This window comes from Podarcis melisellensis (genome assembly GCF_964234715.1).
Source record: "Podarcis melisellensis genome assembly, chromosome: 4".
Taxonomy (NCBI): domain Eukaryota; kingdom Metazoa; phylum Chordata; class Lepidosauria; order Squamata; family Lacertidae; genus Podarcis; species Podarcis melisellensis.
Genome location: NC_138531.1, coordinates 103,822,590 through 103,835,093, shown reverse-complemented (window position 1 = coordinate 103,835,093; position 12,504 = coordinate 103,822,590). Strand labels below are relative to the sequence as shown.

General features: G+C 50.9%; 1 long non-coding RNA gene across 2 annotated transcripts; it reads right to left on the bottom strand.

Annotated features, from left to right (window-relative positions):
- Nucleotides 1-3,700: 3,700 nt before the first annotated feature.
- LOC309369369 lies at nucleotides 3,701-5,163 on the bottom strand. 2 transcript variants are annotated; one of them, XR_014168046.1, is made up of 3 exons: nucleotides 5,149-5,163; nucleotides 4,851-5,026; nucleotides 3,701-3,950 (listed from the first exon to the last, which is right to left on the bottom strand). It is a non-coding gene; the product is annotated as an uncharacterized lncRNA (long non-coding RNA). The 2 variants fall into 2 exon arrangements; XR_014168047.1 differs by lacking the exon at nucleotides 5,149-5,163 and having other exon boundaries at nucleotides 4,851-5,121.
- Nucleotides 5,164-12,504: the final 7,341 nt, after the last annotated feature.

The following is a 12,504-nucleotide window of genomic DNA, read 5'->3' as shown; positions in this document are numbered from 1 at the left end:
CCAGGTGCACAGCCTAGGAGTCATTTTGGACTCACAGCTGTCCATGGAAATGAAGGTCAATTCTGTGTCCAGGGCGGCTGTCTACCGGCTCCATCTGCAATGCAGGATGAGACCCTCCCTACCCACAAACTGCCTCTCCAGAGTGGTGCATGCACTCATTTCTCCCGCTGGGACTACTGCCATGCGCTCTGCCTGGGGCTACCTTTGAAGGTGACTTGGAAACTACAACTAATCCAGAATGCGGCAGGTCCAATGATGGTGGAAATGGTGAAGGGGTAGACGATCAACAGGCTGGAGGGAAGGAAGGAAGGCAGGAAGGAAGGAAGGAAGGAAGGAGAAAGGGAGAGGGACGGATGGTTATGGAGTAATGCCACACCTGAGCCAAGGAGACAAGCAACTATACAACTTTTAAAAGACACCTGAAGGCAGCCCTGAATAGGGCCTTCTTGGCAGTGGCTCCCTCCCTGTGGAAAGACATCAGATGTCTCCACCCACATCGCTCAGCCTGGTCACTGAGGTCCTCCTCCTCCAGTGCTTCAGCTACAGGGTACCAGGCAAAGGGCCTTCTTGGCAGTGGCTCCCTCCCTGTGGAAAGACATCAGATGTCAACCTGGGTGGCCTGAAAGACAGACTAGACAGATTCATGAAGGAGAAGCTCTAATGGCTCCAATCCTGCTTGCGCATTGGGGTCCATAGTTGGCCATTGTGAGAAGGGGATCCTGGACTCGATGGGTCCCCTTTGGCCTGACCCAGAAGGCTCTGACATTTGTCATTCCCAATCTTAAGGAACCTTGGGAAATGGAGTTCTGTGAGGGAGCACTAGGAATTTCCAACAGAACTTCAAACTTTCCCTCTGTTGTTCTCTCTTTATGCTGTGAAACCTAAATGTAAGCTCCCTGGGGCAGAGTCCTGTCCAACACTCCAAGGCCCCTCAATTGTTAAACCAATCATCATCATCATCATCATCATCATCATAATCTGAAAGTGCAATTAATTATCCTCAGTGGGCTCAATTATCCACAAGAGACAAGCGATTGAAACTCTGTTTGCAATGCTTTCTTAGGCCCTGCTTCCTCCCAGACAACATCCACACCTTCCTCCCTTACCTGGCCTTCAACACGGCTGTCCGACCTCCGCCCCCAAAACCAGAAACTCAGCCTCACTAGCGCGGACTGCAGAGGGTGAACATGAAACCCCTAGGGGTTGTTTGTATGAATATATAATATACATCCCCTCCTGTAACACTGCCAATCTTCTAGCGCCACCCACCCTTCACATTCCACCAAATTTAATCCTCAATTCTACATACAACCAGCTCATTAAGAAATATGCACAATCCATTTCTCTTCTTTTGCGTCTCAGAAGCCGTCAAGATGCTGCACAATGTGGTCCCTCCTGTCCCTTTCGCTGCTCTTGTTTCCACCTTCAGGCTCCAAGGAGGGGGGCTGATGTAGTAATCTCCACAAAATCCTGGTCTCCTCTCCTTCCTCCCCCCTGAACTCATAAATCTTCCTGCTTAGCAGACAGTCGATCCAGTTGTCCCCCCTCTTTTCTTCTTTGCTGCTTTTATTTCTCATAAGGAAGTCCCAAGGGGGGGGGGTCAAAATCCCTCAAAAGTCCCCCAAGGTTGTTGCTCTCCATCTTCTTTCAGGCAAAGTCCTGACTTCTAAAACTAATCCATCGCAAAGAGGCAAATTTAAAGTCCGCTCTTCCCGAAATCTTTGCATTCCGTGCTTCAGGGGAAGGGAGATGACGCAGATCCCGAATAAGCCCCATAACTTAAAAGATCCCCCCCCTCCTTGCCCCGTTCAAGCAACGCAGAAACCAGCCTCTTTCCACACAGATGCTCTTCTCCTGCAGCAGAAATCAGAATCTCTTCCACGGGGGCGGGAGCCTCTTCGCTTGCCAGTTGTGTCTCCATTCAAAGCTGTTCCCCGCCCTCCCCACGGGAGTTGGCCAGGGCTGTTCGGGGACAGTCTGAAATCCTTTGCTGAAGGAGCCAGGCAGCTTTCTGGGCCAGCGAATGGCCTGAGGGCGCAAGGAAGACGCTTGCTCTGCGCCCGAGGACACCTGGCTGGCAGTCAGAAGGACAAAACCACAGGGGGAGTGGCTGCTTCCAAGCCTGGGACTGGGGGAGAACCTCGCCTCTTCTTCGTCTGGGAGACAGGGATTTCCATCCCGGCTCACAAACCCCCCCAAATAAATTACCGGGCGAGCGCGGGTCGTGCCCTTTCGATACCCTCTGAAGGTTAGGGGAGACCTGCCCCATACCCCCATAGACCTCCGCCTGGGACCCCCAAAGGGCGACTTGCCGGGTTCGCTGCCCCCCTGGCGTTTTATTTTGCATCGCTTTGTTTGACATTCCAATGAAGGTGGTAAACTCCTTTGATGTTATTATGGGTGTGAAATATGTTGGCGGGGGTGTTTATTGGTTTGTATTTGTTTTTATTTGATTATGCGTTTTGTGTTTTTATATCGTAATTCCATCCTGTGAACCCACAAATTTAATGAAGAAATAAATGGATAAAACGAAATGAATTCCCCCCCTCTCCCTACCGATTCGGAGGCAGCTCCGTCCCCGACACCCATCTGGAAAGAGGCAGGGAGGGGCATTGCGGGGGGAGAGTGGCCCTTGGGGGTCTCCCTGGGTGGCCCCTGTTGATACCCCCACCCCTTATTCAGAGGGATGGAATCCAGAGCAGGGGAAGGGTCCGCATCCCCCTCTGAGTCTCTCACCCCCAATTTCTCCACAGTAGGAAGAACAGAGAGGGCAACTGGCCAGAACTGGGTGGGGAGAGGACGGGGGGGGCAATTGGGGCATGGGGGGCTCAGTCTGGCAGGAGCTTTGTGTGGGATGTAAACACAGGAGCAGTCAATGACAACATTCCTAGAGTACATGTTAGAACATGGGGAGGGATGTCTGTCCAGCAAGCAGGTAAACTTCCTGGGGACGGACTTCCTCCGCATGTGACCAGAGGTGGGTGTGGCCTCAGCTGTGCAGGTAATGATAAAAGCACAGGACAGGCAGCCATTCTCTCTTTCCTCTCTCTCTGCCATCTTCCTTTGATGAGGAAACATCTAAGGATGCTCTCTTGGCTCCCAGCCAAGGGAGGAGATAAGGACTATCTTGCTACAAGATAGATTCTAAATGTATTTTACCTTTTTAAGCTGTGTGCCTTCTGGGATCATATTGTGAACAGAACATGAGTAAACTCTTTTATACTTTTATAAAGACTGTGTCGTGTCTTGTATTTTAAGAGGGAACAAAAGGGGAAATTACCAGAGTAATTATTATAGAGGTTCTAGCGAACCTGTGCAAGCGTTACCGTTGCGTACTTAAAGGGGAATGTCTATAAACTCTGCTGATATTTTGGGAACTTGTTAGCACAAGTTGGATAAGGATATAATTAGTCAATATATCCTCTCCTGCACCCCAGAACATTCCCACACTTTGAGGATGAAGGATTTGGGGAAACAGCGGGGGTCCCTGGTTCCGAAAAGCACTCCAGCTTCAGGGAGGGGGGCAAAGTGCCACAGAGTCCTGAAACCCCCCCCCAGTGGTGCTCAATGGTTCCTCTTGAGTGACAGAGAAGCCCCCCCTTTCCCAGCCCCCCAACTAACAGGCGGTGTTTCTACCCCCACGCCCAGGCCAGTCCCCTCCCTCCGTCCCAGAGAAGGAGACACAGGAAACCAGGTCAGATGCAGAGGGAGGATTTATTAGAGGGTCAAGCGTCACATGGGGGCAGGAAGGGGTGTCCCCCACCCCACCCAGTGTGTGGCGAGACCAGCAGGAGGCGGCTGCTTCTCCCTGGGAGTGTCTCAGTGGGACCGGCAGGCCAGCGCATGAGCCACCACCCCGACCAGCTTGTGGAAGGCATGGTGGCAAGCAGGGATGAATTCCTGTCTAAAGGGGGGGCTAGCAGGAGGGTGCTGAGGACCTCGCCCAGGAGCTGGAAGAGAAAAGAGAGGGTGACTCCTTCTGCCAGGGGGCCCATGTGTGGGACACCCTTTCCCCACAACAGATCCCACAGCAGATTCAACAGATTGAGACTGTATCCTGACAAGACAGAAACACTGTTTAGGGTGGACTGGGGGCAAGTGGGTGTGGGGGGGACTCCCTGGTCCTGAATGGGGTAACTGTGCCCCTGAAGGACCAGGTGCGCACCCTGGGAGTCATTTTGGACTCACAGCTGTCCATGGAGGCGCAGGTCATTTCTGTTTCCAGGGCAGCTGTCTCCCAGCTCCATCTGGTCCACTGGATGAGACCCTACCTGCCCGCAGACTGTCTTGCCAGAGTGGTGCATGCTCTAGTTATCTCCCGCTTGGACTACTGCAATGCCCCCCATGTGGGGCTACCTTTGAAGGTCTATGCGGAAACTGCAACTAATCCAGAATGCGGCAGCTAGACTGGTGACTGGGAGTGGCTGTTAAGATCGCTGAGCACAATTCAAAGTTTTGGTGTTGACCTTGAAAGCCCTAAAAGGCCTCAGCCCTCTATACCCAAAGGAGGGTCTCCACCCCCATTGTTCAGCCCAGACTCTGAGGTCCAGCTCCCTTTTGGCAATTCCCTCACTGTGAGAGGTGAGGTTACAGGGAACCAGGCAGAGGGCCTTCTCGGTTGTTGTGCCTGCCCTGTGGAATGCCCTCCCACCAGATGTCAAGGAAATAAACAACTAACTGAAATCTGAAGGCAACTTTGTAACAGGAAATGTCTAATGTCTTACAATGTTTTATGTCCTGTAAGCCACCCAGAGTGACACACACACACACACACACACACACACACACACGGCAACCCCAGTCCCCCCCCCCCCGCCAGGCATCCCCTTGGGGCGGGGGAGCAGCCTCACCCTGAAGTTGAGGGGGTCCACGTGGAGCTTGTCGCAGAGCAGTTCACGCAGCTCGGAAAAAGCCTCCTTGACCTTGTGCAAAGAGGGCTGGAGAGGATCCTAATGAGAGGGCAGGGCTGGAGAGGTTCCCGAACTGAGCTATGAGCCTCTGGCACCAGGGGTAGACCACCAGCAGGCTGCAAAGAAGGAAGAAAGGAAGGAAGGAAGGAAAAAGGGAGAGGCATGGATGGTTATTATCCAGGTGGAAAGAGGAGCTCCTGCCCAACCTGCTTAGAGAGGCAACCACTCCTGGCCTTACCTTCCAAGGGCTTCCGCAGCAATGATGTCCATATCCAATGTCATCCAAATACTAAGGATGATCTGCCTCTCGGTCATGATGGCTGGCTGTGGGCTGGGAGCTTCTCTTGGCTGCTGGAGAAAACCATCTGGGCTGAGCTGGAGCTTCTTCCAGGGCTGGAGCCTTTTATACCCTGCGCCAAAGCTCCTCCTCCCAGATTTACAGAAGCAGACCAGGTTTCTGATTTGATCTAAGAATGTCCTGACATCCCTATTTTCCCCTGAGAAATCCTGGAGGGTATGGAGTAATGCCACCCCTGTGCCAAGGAGACAAGCAAGTATAGAGGCTTTAGAAGACATCTGAAGGCAGCCCCAAAGGAGCGTCTCCACCCCCATCGCTCAGCCCAGACACTGAGGTCCTCCTCCTCCGGTGATTCAGCTACAGGGTACCAGGCAAAGGGCCTTCTTGGCAGTGGCTCCCTCCCTGTGGAAAGACATCAGATGTCAACCTGGGTGGCCTGAAAGAAGGACTAGGCAGATTCATGGAGGAGAAGCTCTAATGGCTCCTAGTCCGGCTGTCTCAGCTCTCCCCCCACCATCAGAGGCAGCGATGCTTCTGAATCCCACTTGCAGGAAACGGTGTCAAGGGAGAGGCTCTGGGGCTCCAATCCTGCTTGCCCATTTGGGTCCATAGTTGGCCATTGTGAGAAGAGGATCCTGGACTCAATGGGTCTCCTTTGGCCTGACCCAGAAGGCTCTGACTTTTCTCATTCCCAAGGAACCTTGGGAAATGGAGTTCTGTGAGGGAGCACTAGGAATTTCCAACAGAACTTTCAGCAGACATTCTAGACCTTCAAGTCCCCAGAATTCTGCAATACTTTGTTAAACTATTCTCATGCCAATAAAACTTGATTGTGTGTATTAGCCCAGACTGATTCAGGTGACCTTTCAAGGGGCGCAGAATCATATTTCTCCTGAGAAACGCCTGCCTGGGACCTCAACTTTTCAGGCTGTATGACTTTGGTTCACTTTAGAAGTGTTCAATTCTTTCGTCATTCCTGCCCCCTTTTGTACACCTGTTCTGCTTCAAAGCCCATATTCTGAGCGAAGCTCTTGCTCAGGGATGGGGAACCTGAGGTCTTCCGGAATGTGGTCTGACTCTGCTTCCCATTGGCAGGCAGTGGGCTCCCAATCCTTGCCCTTGTTGAACCTCCCTGTCTTCCTACCCCTGCCACTTCCAACTCTCCCTCTGCTGTTCTCTCCCCACGCTGTCAAACCTGAATGTGAGCTCCCTGGGGCAGAGTCCTGTCCAACATTCCAAGGGCCCTCAATTGATACATGGTGAAGTAATAATCATCATCTGTAAGTGCACTTAATTAACCTCAATGGGCTCAATTATCCTCAAGCAATTGCAACTCTGTTTGCAATGCTTTCTTGGGCCCTGGTACAGATCAGGGCATGTGGCCAGGATTGCCCAGGGCCACCCCTGTCATTGGGAGTGAGGTGGCTGCTTCAGGGGCAGATGCTGGGCTGGAGGACACAGTGGTGAGGCATCGTAGGACAAACACAGCCTGCCACCCCCAAGCTGGCTTGCTGCCTTCAGGTGCAGGAGAGAACATTGTCCCATCTCCAGCACTGAAGACAAAGATTCAGCTTCCAGCTGAATCACCCGACCTGCAGTTTGTTAAGTATTGTGGCTCTTTGAGGGGGTAAACTACCCTTCCCAGCAGTCTTTGGGGGAAATCATGTGCTTTCACTGTACGTTGAGTACAGAGCCTTAGAAGATTTGGGTTTCCCCATCCTTGCTGAGGGTGGGGACAAAACCCATCACCCTCATGCCCTGGCTGACCACCATCAGTGACAGAGCACTGGGCTAAAAGGATCTTGGTTCAATCTGACAGGGCAGTTTCAAATTTCCCAGGAACTCGCCTTAAAGCCCTGCCAGAGGTATCTATAATTCTGTGTTGGGAGTTACCTGTGAGTAAAAGGGTAAAGGTAAAGAGACCCCTGACCATTAGGTTCAGTCGTGGCTGACTCTGGGGTTGTGGTGCTCATTTCGCTTTATTGGCAGAGGCAGCCGACATACAGCTTCCGGGTCATGTGGCCAGCATGACTATCCACTTCTGGCGGACCAGAGCAGTGCACGGAAACGCTGTTTACCTTCCTGCTAGAGGGGTACCTATTTATCTACTTGCACTTTGACGTGCTTTCGAACTGCTGGGTTGGCAGGAGCAAGGACCAAGCAACAGGAGCTCACCCCGTCACGGGGATTTGAACCTCTGACCTTCTGATCAGCAAGTCCTGATGAGTTCTAAGCTCAACAAACTTAGTTTGCATTCCACTCTATGTTCTTATCTGTCAAATGGGAATAATAGGGACTTCCTTTGAAGGACTGTGCTAGATTATTCATTGCTGACCACCAGGCAGCATTTCTTGGCTTCTCAGAGGTGCCTAATACATTGCCCCCTTATGCTCCTGATGAGCTTTGCAAGTTGCAGCGCCATTAAGAAAGGCCATGCTCGTCCGCCATGACAAGTGCTGCTAGAGAAAGCAGAGATGGAAGGGGGTGTCCTTTGTGGAGTCTAAAGGATTCACCCAGCACACGCTTGAGCTCATGGGAAAAGAACACATGTCCCCCCCCCCAGACCGTGGCTGAATCCATTCCCCACAACCGAAAGGACAGGCTGTCCCCCAGACGGCACCCAGCGGACAACTGAGCAGATCTCCCAGTGAAGATTCATCCTTGCTGCCAACCTTGGGGCGTGTAAAAGTGTAAAAGTGTCAGGGGTCTCTTAACAGAAATCTAAACTCAAGAAACCTACTGCACCTGAGGTTATTTAGTGCAAGGAGCAGGAGTGATTTGCAAGTGATTTAAGTTTCTGGTGTTGATGCACCCATAATTCCTTGGCAAAAGCAAATCAAAACATTAGTGGAGTAACTGGTGCATTGCAAGGCAGAAAAGACCCTCAACGCTGATATGAAAAGCACTTGACTTGGGGTTCTGTGTCCTGTTGCTGCCTGGTTATTTGACTGACCAGTTCCCAGATGCAGGGCTGGGGAAAGTTCTGAACAAAACAAAACCAGAAACACTTTCCTGTGAGAAAACAGCACCAAAGGTCTTGCGCATGATCAGGGCCTGAAAGCTGCCCATCAATCAGCTGTCTTCCTCTTTTGGCAGAGGGAATTGCTAGCCTGATGGACGGCCCTCTTGTCATCAGAGAAATGGTGGAGGGTATGTGATCCTGGCTGCTGAAGATGGCTGGAAGGTCCTTTGTCCCGTCAGCTGGATGAGCTGATCTGCAGAGCCAAGAGGGGCTCTCTGGGCCGTCTATAACTGAGGATCTGGGCTTGAGTTCCCCAACTGAAGCGGAAGGTAAGCCAGAGCAGTTGCTCTTTTGCTCAGCCTGTTAGATACGTCAGCAGTCGGTCTACTAGCATTTAGGAAAAGATGCTGCGATTACTGAGACCCAGCATAGGTTTCCCCAAAATAAGTCAGCCAGACCAATCGGATTTCTTTCCTTCTTTCTTTTTTCTCTTTTTGGACGGAGTTACAAACTTGGTGGATCAGGGGAATGCTCTGGACATAGTGTATCTTGAATTCAGTGAGGCTTTTGACAAAATCCCCCATGATATTCTAGCGAGGAAGCTGTTAAATGGAGGTTGAACAAGGTAACTATTTGGTGGATTGGTAGCTGGTTGACTGAGCAAACCCAAAGAGGACTCCTTAATGGTTCCTCATCAACCTGGGGAGAAGTGATAAGTGATGTGCGCAGTGTGCTGTCCTGGGTCTGTTGTTGTTTGACGTCTTTATAAAGGACTTGGATGAAGGAATTGAGGGGGTGCTCATGCAATTTGCAGTTGACACCAAACTGGGAATGGTAGCTAATGCTGCAGAAGACACAATCAGGATTCAAAATGACCTTAACAGTCAACCAAAAACTCTTTGAGATTACAGGATTACAGGAATAGAGGAATCGACTTTTCATTGGAGATTGAATGCGAATTTATTAGATGATCAAGAAATATATGAAAAAGCACAATAAACTTTAAAAGACTATTTTATGCCTAATTGGAATGGAGAAATAAAAATCAATGTAATGTGGGGGAGACCCGGCTTCCTAGCAGTACATGTGAAAAGGATCTAGGGGTCTTGGTGGACCACAAGCTCAACATGAGTCCACAGTGTGATGCAGCAGCAGCAAAAAAAGCTAATACTATTCTAGTCTGCTTCCACAGAAATCTAGTGTCCAGATCCAGGGAAGTCATAGTCCTGCTCTCTTCTGCCTTGGGCAGACCACACCTGGAACATGGTGTCCACTTCTGGGCACTACAGTTTAAGAAGGATGTGGACAAGCTGGAAGGTGTGCAGAGGAGGGAGACCAGGATGATCAAGGGTCTGGAAGGCAAGCCGTATGAGGAGCGGTTGAAGGAGCTGGGTATGTTAAGCTTGGAGAAGAGGAGACTGAGAGGAGATATGAGAGCCATCTTCAAATATCTCAAGGGTTGTCCCATGGAGGAGGGAGTGTGCTTGTTTTCTCCTGCTCTGGAGGGCAGGACTTGAACCAAAGGCTTCAAGATGCAAGAAGTGAGATTCCGGCTGATCATTCGGAAAAGCTCTCTGACAGTAAAAACAGTTCAGCAGTGCAACAGACTCCGACAAGCGGAGGTGGACTCTCCTTCCTTGGAGGTTTTGAAGCAGAGGTTGAATTGCCAACTGTCAGGGATGCTTCAGCTGAGATTCCTGCGTTGCAGGGGGCTGGACTAGATCACCCCTGGAGTCCCTTACAGGTCTACGATTAAGTTTCTGGATCTTTTGGCTCTTGCAAAGCCAACCTGCTCTGCTAGTAACTCGGCACGTGGGCCTCAGTCCAAGGACGGCTGTCGTAACTTGTGTGTTGCGCAAACACTGTGGGCTGCATGGCATTGGCACCAGGCTGGGGAGTGGGCTGAAACAGTCGATTGGGCAGCGGTCCCTCTTAATGGATGCCACGTGGCTGTAGCATCAAAGTGCCGGCTGCCCTGACATACCTCTCCGTCTGGTGAAAATAGGGACATCCTATTCCCTAAGAGAATATAATTCATGCCCTGCCCTTCTGACTGGGTTGCCGCAGCCACTCTCGGCGGCTTCCAACATATACAAAAACACAATAAAACATTCACAAGCTTCCCTTTCCAGGGCTGCCTTCAGATGTCTTCTAAAGGTCGTATAGTTACTTATTTCCTTGGCTCGGGGGTTGCATGACTCCATACCCTCCACCATTTCCCTGATGAAAACAGGGATATCCTAAGGGAAAGTGGGACATTCCGGGATCAAATCAGAAACTGGGAGAGAGGGACGCTTGGAGGGCCTGCCTTGAATGTCATGCTTAGAACTAGGAGTAGCCTCTAGTTTATCGATCCTGGTTGTGTCCTAGTAATCTGCGAAGGAATTTGGGATATGGGTCTTCTTGTCCCATTGAATCCCCACAAAGACCCTGGGAGGTGGCCAGGCCAAAGCAGAGGCGAGCTTTTGGGCAGGGGTTCGAGCGCAAGTCTCCTTGGCCCTTTATCCTGCACCCGACAACAGCTGCCTCTCCTTCAACACTCCCCAAGTCCATGGCACATATTGGGCTGCTTCTGTTTTCAATGTGCATTTCGTTTTTTTACGTTGTGCTTTTATCCTGTGAACCGCCTGAGACCTGTGGGTATAGGGTGGCCTACAAATTCGGATGATGATGATGATGATGATGATGATGCAGTCCTATCATGGTGTCTTGTAGCTGCCTCTTCTCTCCACTCAGAGCTCCACTTGTTTCTTCACAGGGCTGGAACAGGAGCTGCTCTGGCATCCCTTTCTGGAAGGCTGTGGTGCACGGTCCCTGCTCCAGGGTCCTGATCCTGCAGCCCATTCTCTTCACCACTTTGCAAATCTGCCCAGCCTCCTGCTGAGTCAGGCCTGGCTCCCCCTGATAGCTCTGGCTGCAAGAGGCCGACCTGTTGCTCAGGAGGAGGTGAAAATGACTTTGCTGCAGATCACCCAAGCAGCAGCGATTCCGACGCAGCAAAAATATACTTTTGCCAAGTGAGCATTGGAAATAAAGTAGCATGACTCAGTCTGCAGGAGCATCACTGGTTGTTGGCGAGACTCGTTTGACAACAGAGAGAAACTGAACCTTTCGTGTCCTCAGGCCAGTGGAACTCTCTGCCACTGGAGATTCAGGGGGCGCCTTCCATGCAAAGCTGTAGTTGCCTGCTGAAAACATTTCTATTCCTCCCGGACTGTGCAGGCAATTAAGAATGCATCCTTTTGCAAATGGTTAATCGATGTCTGTTCACTTTTTCAAAGGTGAAACAGGTATTATGTCTTTACTGATGTAAATCTCTTGGATATAGTTTTTAATGACACAGTGGTGTACAAATATTTTTATAAATAAATATGAAATGTTTTTATAAATACATGTGAATGAAGGAAATAAACAGATGAGGAAAGCTGGGCCAACCAGATGTCCAACGGAAGCCCCCCAGCCCCCCCTCCCGTGCTTTGCTCTCCCCTCCCCCAGTCACAGGAACTCAGTGGCTCAGAGCATATCCCCTCAACTGTGCCAGAACAAACGGGACATCTCATATTTCCCTGCGTGAGCATGGCAGTGGTTTGGGGGCCCCTGCTCTCAGGCAATGTCGGAATGCAATCTCCCCTCAAAAAAGCACATTGGGGGGACCAGGGATCTTGTGTGGGTCACGTTATTCACACAGGAGTGTGGCCCCAGAAGATGGGGTCCTGCTTTCCCCCCATGTGGCATTTGACAGTGTGCCATGGGCTGGCTTAAGGAGCCTGGTAGCCACTGCGCCCAGGGTCCACGGAAAGGTCATCTTCTGCTGCTGTGAATGTTATATCTTATTCTGAAATATTGTTTTGAGTTTGGGGTGGGTGGCTTAGCCTGTATGATGCTGGAGCGAGTCCCTTCTCATTCCTGGACCCAGCGAGGGTTGAAATCCTTTGCTGAAGGAGCCAGGCACCTTTCTGGGCCAGCGAATGGCCTGAGGGTGCCAGGAAGGCACTTGCTCTGCCCCCGAGGACACCTGGCTGGCAGTCAGAAGGACAAAAGCCACAGGGGGAGCGGCTGCTTCCAAGCCTGGGACTGGGGGAGAACCTCGCCTCTGCTTCATCTGAGAGACAGGGATTTCCATCAAGTTAATCATGTTAATCATGGCCAATATAAATGGGATTTAAAAGCAACAAGTAACAGTGCAGTTCTCAGGGTGTCTAGCTAGAGGGATGTCTTCTTGAATTTGATGGGTCTTACTCACAGGTAACTCCCATCACAGAGAAGTAGATACCTCTATCAGGGCTTAGAATCATAGAATAGTAGAATTGGAAGAGACCACAAGGGCCATCGAG